The 12,392-nt window shown below is 40.5% G+C and overlaps 2 protein-coding genes across 2 annotated transcripts in view; one reads left to right on the top strand and one right to left on the bottom strand.

Moving 5' to 3' along the window:
* The window catches only part of Gfrl (Glial cell line-derived neurotrophic family receptor-like), a 74,029-nt gene extending 66,605 nt beyond the window's left edge, over positions 1-7,424 (bottom strand). Inside the window, 1 exon segment of the mRNA XM_068299393.1 lies at positions 7,289-7,424. The gene's annotated coding sequence lies outside the window, so the exon portion shown is untranslated.
* Positions 1-12,392, top strand: part of LOC137584145 (serine/threonine-protein phosphatase 2A regulatory subunit B'' subunit gamma-like) — a 66,500-nt gene that overhangs the window by 31,081 nt on the left and 23,027 nt on the right. The window lies entirely within an intron of this gene.

Below are 12,392 nucleotides of genomic sequence, written 5' to 3'. Positions count from 1 at the left end.
TTGAATGTAAGGAATTTGTGTGCTCTTTCGTTTCAAAATGAGTTCTAATTTACTTTTAAAATATAATGTATTTAAACAAAAACAAACAAACTGGACTTTATCGCTAAGCTCAAATTAAATTATTGCTCTTAGATTTAAGGGCCCAATCATCGTGAAACTTTGTCCTTTTTCAGGTGGAGAAACTTTGGCCGTAAAATGTCAGACACTAATCATTGATTTGGATTGATTTTCCTTCTGCCAGTCTGGCTGCCCTTTGACGGCTCTTGAAAAATTCGTGTTTGTGCGCCTTTAGCTATGCTATGCTGCTATTGATATTTATGTTTGCCTTTTTATGACTTTAATTTATGAGTATCGATTTCCAGGCGCCACGAATGGCGGTTCGTTTTGAATGTGAGAAACGAAACAGGTGCCGGGCATCCCACAAAGTGAAGATTGACAGGGAATGGGTTAGAAAAATGAAATCAAAAATTTAAATTATATGTCTCACAATCAGCCAAAGCAAAAGCAAAGGGGGTTGCCAAGTGCGCGCACCTAGCTTTAATTGCCTTCGTTATTCTATGACGCACATGATCCAAGTTATGAAGGGATATGACCTTTAAGGTTTTACAGTTTTGAACTATCGATTTGGAGTGAACCAAGACCTGCGAGACTGACTACTATGAGAGACGGGACCGTGGAGACATGACCAATTAATATGATTTCGAGCAGCGATTATACAAATCGTTTTAGGTGCCCCTCCGCAAAACTAGGCAAAAATAAAATGCCAGTCGTATCATTAATAAACGTCTCGGGGCCAAGGAGAGAATGGTCTAGAAGAGGGAAAGTCGAGTAGTGCACGCAGGTGAAGGCATAATCCAATCGGCCATTGGAACACACATACACACACACACGCATATACAACCCACAACAGACAAAGGGAAAGAGAGAACGGCGACTCTCTCACACACGGTCACACTCAGGGGACTTGGGCATGGACCTGGCATTAGGATAATGGATGATTACTGGAAAACGTGTGGCATGGCGTGCGGCATGGTGCCATTTACATGCAGCAGCAACGTTAGTCAAAGTCATGTTTCGGTCTAAGGTTTCACTCCATACAAACCCACACACACACACACTCACTCACATGTAGATTGTATATGGACACACAGATAAACAATGTACAATATATATACCTTCTATATGTATGTATGTACATATGTATATGTACATGGCCTCTACATAAAGTCAATTTCGTGTACAATTTTATTTGCATACAAGTGCAAGTTTGTTTGGTGGCAAGAAGGGCGGCCAGACAAGCCAGAGACACACTTTAGACATACATTTGGTTCGTCCTCGTCTTATTGCATGTCTTGCAATATATATTTGTCTGCCCCCCACCCCGATACGACCCCACCACCCGGCCATTTTACTTCCTTTCCAGCCATCATGGAAGAAAAATAGCTGCAAAAGTCATTGAATGAATTTTATGCATTGACATTCGTTCCCATAGCCGAATATTGCACTAAACGGACATGGCTGATGAGGTGGGTGATAAGGGGCGAGATGTGTTGAGGTAAAGGGACCCTTGCCCGTCAGGGTTCGCTGCGACAACGGCATGTCAAGCTGACCCAGTTATGCATTGTTTCCATAGTTTGCTCTTGTGCTTGTTTTTCCTTTATACTTCTTTTCGTTTTTGGATTTTGCTTTTTTCACTCTTTTTTTTCTCTGTGTTTTCATTTTTTTTTGTTGGCTCTCCCTTTTGCGGTGTGTTGGCATGAAAATTTGGTCAATAATTTTAAACCCAGTGAGAAGGAGCCACCTCATGTCAATCCATTTGTGTGCTCTCGACACCCCCTTGTCGCACCACCTCGCCCTCCACTTCAATCATTATTCATATTTGCTGCTTTTATTGTTTGTCATTGTCGTGTTACTGTTTAATGTTTGGCATTGCATTGATTTTCAGTTTATATTTGTGTTTAAAATTGCTCGCCAGCAAAAACTCGACAAAGAGTGAAAAATAGTGTCAAAATGAGAGAGAAAACAATGGATGACTAGAATGCAAAAACGGGATGGCACGATATTGAAATATAGGGGAAAAATTGTGAAAATGCTTTTGTTTATTTTATCGCCACCATATTCCAATATTTATTTATTTAAATTCATCTGCTTAATTGATGGAAAAATTTTCTAGTAAATTAAATGCAATTACTAGAAATTAATTCGCGTTGTCCTCACACCTGCGAAACGGGACTGGACTACCAACTAAATGAGTTAACAAACTTAGATCAGGCAAATGTTAGGCAATTATTAGTGAAAATATGTGATTTAGTTTAGTAGATAATTCAGAATAACACCAGAGGATATTAATTGAAATGTATTTGCAATTAAAAATTGTACACATAATCATTTTCGATATCAAGTGGATAATTTGTGAATTGGCAAATGAAAACTCAATTTTTTTTGTTTGCAGTAATTGGATATTGTTTCCTGTTGAAAGATGATTTTAGAGCGAAAGGTATTTAACCTTTGATGGCTAATTGGGTCAACTAACTGCATCAGTTTACCACGAATCACTTGAGTCGACAGTCTATAATTTAAACATGAGTGTGGCACACGCACTCACACACACATGTATGCAGACACAAGCAATTAGTGTTGGCCAGGCCACTTGACTTCACAGACAAGGCTCTTAAAAATATTAAAAACCCAAATACCAACAAGCCAGATATATACTGGCCGTGTCTGGGACTGAGTCTCTGATAGTAAGGGGCTTGGTTTGGTTCAGTTTGGTTTGGTCAAACTGACCGCATCAAAGCGTACTACAGTGCGTATGAGCAATATATGCAAGCAGTTTGCTAGTGGTAGTAAAATATGTAGGTAGAAGAGAAGGCACTCACTTTACCAAATGCCATGGCGTTTTGGTTTTTGCTCTCTCTGACTTCCATACACACACACACACACACACACATACGCAGACACAATTTCTCATCTAAAGGTTTTCTTTTGCTGATGAAAGTAGTTGAAGCAGCATCGATTGCCCGTTTTGGCTGCATATGCTCGCCATAGACACACACACACACACACACAAGCACGCATAGACACACGTGTGTATGTCCATATGTTCGCCTGTCGATATGTATGTACATACATTCATACGTACATATACCATAAAGTAATTCAGTGTTGTTCCAATAAAGTGCTTCATAAATATTTATTGGATTATCGAACGTATCGAACAAGAGGAAGAGCTGGAGCAGGAGCAAGAGCTGAAGCAGAAGCTGAAGGAATCGTGTCTGACGTTCAGAACGCACATTGCCCCATTGCCATAATGAATATGAAGCAATGAACATTGCAATAAGCGCACGTATGTATGAATAAATGAGAGCAGCATTGAATGGAGCTAGAGAGCATAAGGATAAGGAAAAACGTTGTGGAAAATGAATAACTGAATGCTCACTGTAAATAAAGTAATAGTTGAGGCACTTTACAGTATGTGTGTGTGTGTATAGTCCGTTTTGATGATAAATATGTAAATGGCCTCAAAATATTATCCTCTTTTAATTAATCAACTCTTGATTATACATATAATGAGTCTGACGCTTTAATTGCAAACAACACAACATTAAATCCCAGCTAAATCTCCTATAATTTGAGCTGGATTAAATTTCATAATCAATTACATTAAAAGCACATTAAAGTCTTAACATGCCGCATGCGGTTTGCTCATACATACATATGTATATGTATATGTACATATATGTATGTATATTCGACATTTTGTTATGGAATGTATAAGCTTTCTAAGAATTTGAGTTTGAAAATCAAAATAAAGTCAGAGCAAATAAACAATGAGCTACTACTCTCTGTCAGTCTCTCGATCACAGCAGGTGTAAGATATTCCAATTTTTGGTTTCTTGCATATTTTATGGAGTCTGTCATTGTTTATATTGCTCAAAGAAGCGAGTTTGTCTGTGTCTGTGTTTGAGTGTGTGCTGGTGGGTGTTTGAGTTACTTTTTTTTATTTCTAAAATTCATTTACACATTGTAGCGTGTATTGTATTTCTGGCAAGCAATCGGAGATTGCAGAGAAGGAGGTGTAGGAAAGTCAACTAAAAATTCTGTAAATGCCAAACGGGGGTAACGTGAATGAAACACAAAAGTATCGTAATGTATTCATAGAAAATGACAACTGACAAGAGAATCAAGCAAATGGAAAATCTAACTTGATATGTTTTGTTTTGTGCTCAGCTGACAAGACGAAAAGAGACAAAACGAGACGAGACGAGACAGAAGAACCAACAGACTGGAGTGCACGAGACATTTTAGACAGCTGGCGAGAAGAAGGGTCGACACACTAATCACACATAAATCGAATACAGCAACAGTAGCAGTAGCAGTAACTGAGAAACAGCTGTCAAAATGCAGACACGACACACAGAAAATGTTATATGTAGGATGAGAATGGGCGCGCAGAAAAGCGGGCAACACATATGTACACATTACATAGCTACAAAGAGGCAAAAGAAGATTGCATCGGCATTTGTTGAAATTTCAGCTTATTGCAGTATTAATCACACACTTCCCCTTTGCCCATTGTCCAACAACAAAAAAAACACGAGAAAAGGAAAAATGCCAACATATTAAGTAGCTCATAACAATGGCATTGTAATATCGATTACAAGGCACTTGAAACACGTCAATGTGAAACTATTAGCCTCTGTATTAATAAGTTGACTGCGAGTTGAATGAATCTGTGGTCTTGGCGACTTCATGCATAGGTAATTGCTGTCCATGAAACTCGTTAAAATACTCCTTTTGTACATAAAAATTATGTGCGTGTACATACACTTGGGACAGACACATTTGCCGTCTTTCCACAGAACCACCCACCAAACTGCCCACAACGCATTGATTGATTCCCATCATCGGCTATTGAATGGTTGAGTAATTGCTGTTGATTTAATAATTTATTGCGGTCGCAATTATTTAAACTGCTCATTGATACGACTGATATGGAGAAGGAGAACGAAATGACAAAGTCATGACATCAGGCCAGGACTGAAACTAAACAAATAAACATATACAACTTGTATATGTATGTGTACATTATATACCTGTATATAGGAACTGATTGAAAGGCGATTGTAAAGAAAATAGTGGCCAAAGGGTCACATTTACACAAGCCAAAGCAAACAACAACAAAAACTGGAATGTAGTAACACATTCGCATAGAAGTTGAAAAGCTGCATTAAACAACTCTTACACAAGGGACATAGGGAAATGCCAGCGGTGCTTGAAAATGATTCATGATTTGTATGTGGCCAGTGTGTAATGCAAAGTGAAAGGACTTTTTTTTTTTTGCCAGGTGTGGGTCTTGGTGGTGGAGTCGAGCAGAATAACAAATATTGTTAAACTTGTTGTACAAGTTGTTGCAGCAGCTGCTGCTGCTGCTGCTTTAGTTGCAAGTACGTTGAAGAAAAACACTAAGGTAACAAAAGCAAAAGCAAGAGAAAAAAAAAACGAAAAGGAAAACCAAAGTGAAAAATAGAAACCAGCGTAAAATGTCAAGGTAAAACTAACAAACTGGCTTAGGGGCCGGAAACGGAAATGCCAACGAACGTTTAAAGCGATTGCAACTTAGAGAGCACTTGCATTTCGAGGAATAAAACTTTACGAATGATAAGCAGGTCGCACTGGCACCGAGCAAAAGAAAATACATAAAAAGACACAAAACAAGGGGTCATGAATGGCCTCTGTAATTAGAGTGTAAAGGAATGGGAGACTGGCGCAAAAGTTCGAATCGCTGCTCAAAAGTAATTAAAAAGTTGCAAAAAAGCAAAAAGAATAAGGCCAAATTACGCGACGATTGCAGAAAGCAGAAGTTCTTATCAAAAGATTTGGCAAAGAATTCATTGGAATTGTCCTTAAAATGCTTTTACTTCAACTTTATTAGATGAAGAAATTTCAGTCCATTCAACTCATTGAACAACACTTGCATGAAATTTACTGTAAAATTCCTGAACCCCAAAGACGTGGCTTACTAATTTAGTTGAATGCATTTGAACTATTTGCCAACAGCGAGGAGTACGTAGTTTCGTTAGTTGGCATTGGAAGTATATAGCAGCACTCATTTATCGGCCAAGTGGGTTTGGATGGGATGGTTAAGTTATTTATGCCAGGCTGAGCCTTCTCGTTATTTTCCTTTTTCGTCTACGTCTACTTTTTTTCGGAGACACCAACATGGATGGCAATGGCAACATTTTTGGGGCGCTGCAGTGTGTCAGGTAATCACGTCATTATCACGTGAAATTTCGGCATTAACGTAAATTTACGATTTGCACATGAGCACGATGACTACGACTACGACGACGACGACGTTGAAAGTGAGCCGCAAAAATAAAAAAAATAAAGAAAGGGGAAAGAAAAACTCTGGCAAACTAGGCACTACTCTACTTGTGCCTCTGTGCCAGTCGAGAAGGTAGCAAAGGTAGCGACGCACATAAACTTACATTAAATGCGATTGCCAATTTATTTACTAAGTGAACGGCAGCAACTACCACGGTTGAGCCCAGCTGGCAACGGTAAAGGTAACGTTAACAGCAATGGCAACAGCAACGGCAAAAGCAGTAGCAAACTTGGCTCAAATTTTAGAGCGGAAATAGTGTGGCAGGCGAGATGGGTTGTAATTGAGCACACCCACCATTGAGCCCCCCTTTCCCTTTCCAACCAAAAAGTTCTTCTTAGCATGAGGCCACAACAACAGTGAGTGAAACACACACAACAACAAAAACAGCAACAGCAACAAAAAAAGATTTCACATCGCATATAGTAACACAAGTATTGTGTACATACGAGGAGCCGTGAATGTTTGGCAAGTTTCTTATTTTTTTTGCATACAATTAACGAAAGTGGCGCACCTAGGTAAATAGCATGAAATATCGACAAGGAGTGGAAGAAGGGGGAAAGGGCCAAAAGGAGATGTGCCAGAATATGGCGAGTGCTCAACCGCATTAACCCATTACCAGCTGAGTAAGCTCAGCCCTAAGCAGCAATTCCAACGGCAGCAGCAGCAGCAGCGGGAGACAGCTCAAGTGAAATTTTAGTATTGAAATTTTCGCCCTACAAGGCTTTTGCGTCTGGATATACAATTTTCCAACACATTTGCCAAATTAAATCATGGCTTAAATCTCTTGAAACTCCTTTGGGTTCGCTATTTTTTCTTTTCCCACACTTTGTTTCACTTGGCTAACTTTCCGACACTGTATTGACATATATATTTAGTTGGTTAGCATCGAAGATCACTCACTGACACACGCGGCGGCGGCTTTTTCTATTCGTAATTCTGTTTGAACACTCGTCCACTCAATCAGAATGAATCAGAGGAGCTTAGTTCACGCTGGCCGATTGTTCTCATTGGCCCGCATTCGTCCGTTCGCCACGAGTCTCAGTCGCAAACTGTTTTGCCTTGTGCCTTCGTATCCTTGCCAATGGCATACACACGAAGGACTATGGCACTTCGCGCTGACTATGATTCGTATGCTGGCCCAATCGGGCAACCAATTCGTTGCTCGGCAAGCGTAATCGTGTGAGTAAGAGAGAAAGTGTTTGAGGCGACCATTTGGCGCCAATTTGTGTCCCTTGTGTAGAGTGTGACTCTCAAACTGTAGGCCGCCAAGTGGCCACATAAAATGCTGATGCTATGCTCATTACTTTTGAAACAGGATCACGAGTGGACTTAATTGCGAATTTCTTTGCCGCAGCTGTGGGCAACAATTGTAATAATTACTTTATATTGATGAATCAATTACTTGCCATGGCAAATTGTCCAAAGGGTAAATGACGAATGTATGTCAAGTGGAGCTATCATCAGAGGGAGTCCGTCTGTCTTTATACAGGACACACAGGTGGCCTCAGGAGTGGAGAAATGCAGGCTGCCAGCTGTAGCTGGAGCTGGAGTGGAGTGGAGAGGAATGGATCTGAAGGCAGTGGCAGGTGGTGGGTGGTGGGTGGTGGGTGGCCACAGTTTTGGAGAGATAGCTAGCGAGAGCGGCTTTTTCAGGTGGCAGTGCAATTATTCGTTTTTGTTTTGGTATCATATTCGCCGTCGAAAGCTTTTACCGTGTTGGCCTAGGACAAGGGAAAAAGCTCACGATTTGGCACACTAAACGGCAAGACGAAGGCAATGGACGACAACGATAATGACGATAACAATGACGATGATGATGACGACGACGACGACGAGGACGACTCTACTACTACTACTACTACCACCAAACGACACGACGCCGACGACGACGACTGACGACTGACGATGAATGACGACGCATGGAAGTGTCCAATAAAAATTACGTATACGCAGCAATGGCCCGAGGCGGCAACTTGACTGCACGAGGCTTGCGGTAATTGGCAAAAAATGAACTGGACGAGTGCCTCATGCACTCAATTCTATTCCCCCGCTGCCCCCTTGACCAAACCAGACCAGACCAGACCACCCTCAACCAGCCCATCTTCATGCCACCTTTTTGGCCTGCTGCCGTCGACCCATAAAACAATGAGCACGAAATTGCCCAGGGGAACAGCAGAGAGTGAGTGAGTGAATGAGAGGGCTGCCTTAAGAAATTGGTCATGACATCGACTTGGACTCGGTTGTGGCATGTCAACGTGTCGCCGATGCCATAAATCTATAAGGGCAGGCCCGTCTGAACGCACGACTGCTTCTCGATTTTCTCCCTTTTCTGCATAACTTCACGAAACATTTCAAAATGGTGAACACATTACAATTATCGCAGAAAATCAAAGCCAACCCGTTCCAAAATGGAAACATATAATTGAAATGGAAATAAAATGTGTGTGTGTTTGTGTGAATTCATATTTCCCAAGGCCTCCAGGACTCGACTTAAGCTGATTAGTTTATTGTGTTGCCCCAGCATAACTTAATTTTAATGGCACTTGTGATATTTTAATCTCATAAAAAAAATGTATATATAATTACATTGCCATTGCTAATTTGTACTCACAGCCTGTGGGGAAAGTATACCATTAACTTGTGGCTTACCTGCAAGAGAAAGAATGAAAGGAAATAAAGCATTATTTATGCGTTCTTGTCTGTGTGTATGTGAGAGTGTGCGTTTTTTATTTATTTAGTTATTGTTATTATTATATCTTGGTTTTTCTTTCTACTGTGTGTTTTCTGTTTCTTTTTTGTGCTTGTTGCCTGGCGGGAAATGTGAAAGAACGCTTCCGTTTGGCGGTTAGCCAACATCAAAGTCCTCCACAAACAAAAGAAAAGTCGCCCAGGCCCAAGGTAAGGTAGCAAACTAAACTTCAATCGATTCGAAAGCAGAAATAAAACAAATTTTCGTAATAAATAGAGTACGGGAATGGAAACAATGTATGGAGGGAACAACAAAAAACAAAAAACCAAAGACATACAGAGAAAAAACAGACAGAGACAGCGTTGAATAGGGGGTTAGGGAACCAACAGACACACACACACACACTCACAGACACACTTTTACAGTTGCAAATTGACTTGCTTTGAAGTACAAAGCATTTTGTGAGTGTGTGTGTGTGTGTGTTGCCACCTGCCGCCCGTTGGCGAAACAACAGGCAGACACGAGTTGGAATTGAATTCAGAGAACAAGGATATATGTATATAGAATACCACGCGAGGAAGACGATGTCGACGATGACGATGACAACAACAACAACAACAACGACTACCACGAGGACAAAGACGTGAGAATTGCTTATTTTGTGAAAATTAGAAAATATCACAAACATACAACAAAAAACGTGGCACAAGGAGGCAGGTCAACACACTGGCATATCGCCCACCCCTCCGCCCTCCATCTACATTACCTCAACACTTTAGCAGAGGCGTCGTATGAAATCGTTGCCAAACAAAAGGAAATAATGGAAACTAAAATTAAAAATTTCATCCTCAGCAAATTGAACAAACGAAAAATTCAATTGCAAAACACTTTGCTTAATTACACATAGATGCATTCCCCTGCCTCCTCCCATGCAGACATCTTGAGTAAGTTCTGTGACAGTTGCAACAGCCACTCGTACTTCAATTGCTCAGCCACAGCTACAGTTCCATGTCTTTCTCTGGCTTTAGTTCTGTGTGTCAACATGGCCCTGCAGTCTGTGCATAATTAGGCAGCAAAATAACAGGCAGCTAGTCAGCCACTTGAAACCGCAACACGGAAGCAAAGAGACAACAATGCGTCAACCAACCAGAGTCATGACTACTAAACCATTTCACTCCTTTTCACTCCACTCCACTCCAATCTCAGTTGTCACTCACTCACTCACTCATCCAAGAAGAGATGGTTGATGGTGTTGGTGGGGGAGTCAAGTGAAAGTTAAATGTAGAAACAAGCCAATCTCCATTTCTTTCTTCTAACAACAGCAGCAGTTAATGCATCTATAGGAAAATTTTAATTTCAATGCCCAAGGGTTATTCAATAAAGGGATAAATGCGTATGGAAAGTAATTGAGTGCATTAGCAAGCTCTTCAATAAAGGACAAAGCACACACACTAACACCTAACCCTGTAATAGAAACTAGTCAGCCAAGCCTAAAGGTAATATTGAACCGTATTTCCTTTGCTTTCGTTACGGTCAATGGATCTACTATAAGGATAATAGATTGCCACTAAAAAGGAACACAAACAAGATGAGGAATAAGCTAAAAAGTTAAGGGTAAGATTTAAATTTGAGAAAAAAAAAGGTTTTTCCTTTGCTATTTTCTTTAATAAACTTAGGCTTTTGCCATTCAAGTGTTAACATGCGTTTTCAATTAGCCAAGGTAACAGCTCACTGGGCTCAAAGTTAAACGAAATAGTTGCTCACACACACTCACAGACTTTTAGAAATCGCGCTAGGTGTAAATTACAAGACAGAACACATGAATTCCAAACATTTGCCTTCACTTGCAGGCGGCAGGCATGACATACAGCACCCCTTACATCCGCCCCCCATCCCCCCAAAAACCCCTAGCGCCTAGTTAGGCAGGTGTCTGACTGTCTAGTCGCATTGTCTGTGCCACTGTGACGAAGTGTTGTGTGTGTGTGTTTGTGTGTGAGTGTGTCGGCTTCCGTTTATAGCTTCAGTCACCTCAAGAGTTGGGTTGACTTGACGGACGTGGCTTATTGTTTCATTTTGCTGCCGCTTCAGCTTATGAGTGAAAACGCATACAAAAGCAATTTATCATGACTTAATAGTTTATGTGTGTGTGTGTGTGTGTGTGTGTTTGTAGGTAGGTGTACTTGCTGTGTGTCAAGAAAACTTAGCCATACATAGTTTGTTGTACTTTCAAGTTGTCTCTTGGCAGCGGAAGAAGAAATACATACTTCCTTTTAAGTTTCTTTTTATTTTTTTGTTCATTTTACAATTTCTTCTCTTTTTTATACACTTGCAAATAGGGTATATTAGTTTTGGTTTATGTAGCGTCAAGCTATACATAATGTAGACTTCTGTTGTGTAAATCCAACTTCAAAACGTTTCAATATCGCATACCGCATAGAAATTTGAAAAAGGAAATTGACAATTAAAATTGTAGTTAAAAAATCTTTTTTATTAGATAAAACATGCGCAGCCTGGCGGATTTGTCAGATTTTACCCTGCAGGATACTTCAAAGTCGTCGTTTTGGTTTAGAGAACTGAATTTTTTCATTTTGTACTACATAGAACTCCCCTAACAATTGATGAACTTGGATGCGGGTTATGCACTCGCAAGTGGAACGAAGCGCAAAAACATTTGGATTGACACTTTCCATATTCTGGCTCTGTTTTATTCCACATTTTGGCGGCATATTTCATGCACGAGGATAAAAAGCTATTAGGACGAGCGGGACAGGGTGAGCACACACAAAAAAAAGAAAAAGAAAAGGAAAATAGAAGATAGAAAAAAAGCAAAGACGACAGCACAGCAAACGACAGCTGTCTTCAACTGCAGCCCAAGTGCATAAATCTTGCGCTGAAATGTCAGCCAGGCTAAAAAAAAGAAAGAATGAATGAAAGAAAGAAAGAAACAAAAAACGCGCCCGAAACTGTGATAAAATGCCACCGCGTGCAGCTTTTATATGACACTGTTACAGTCTGGGGTTTCTTAAGCCTGCAGATTAACTCCGGGATGGGAATGGGAACGGGACGGACCTCGAGAATGGGTGCTGTCGACAGAGTTTCGTTCGTACGTCGTCCTCGTTGTAGTCGTCGTCATCGTCGTCTCTGCCCCGCTTATCTCTGCATTCCATTCTAGTCGGCATAGTCAAGTCAAATTGCAAATTGCATATTCAAATGCGGCGGCTTTTTTCAGTCTGCGGTTGTCGCTTCTACAAATAGCAAAGATTTGCTCATGCACCACCAAAAATAACTGGCTATGTCAGTAAGCTATATGTATAT

Source organism: Drosophila tropicalis, unplaced genomic scaffold, assembly GCF_018151085.1.
Source record: "Drosophila tropicalis isolate 14030-0801.00 unplaced genomic scaffold, ASM1815108v1 contig_878, whole genome shotgun sequence".
NCBI classification, from domain to species: domain Eukaryota; kingdom Metazoa; phylum Arthropoda; class Insecta; order Diptera; family Drosophilidae; genus Drosophila; species Drosophila tropicalis.
This window is presented reverse-complemented; position numbering and strand designations above follow the sequence as displayed.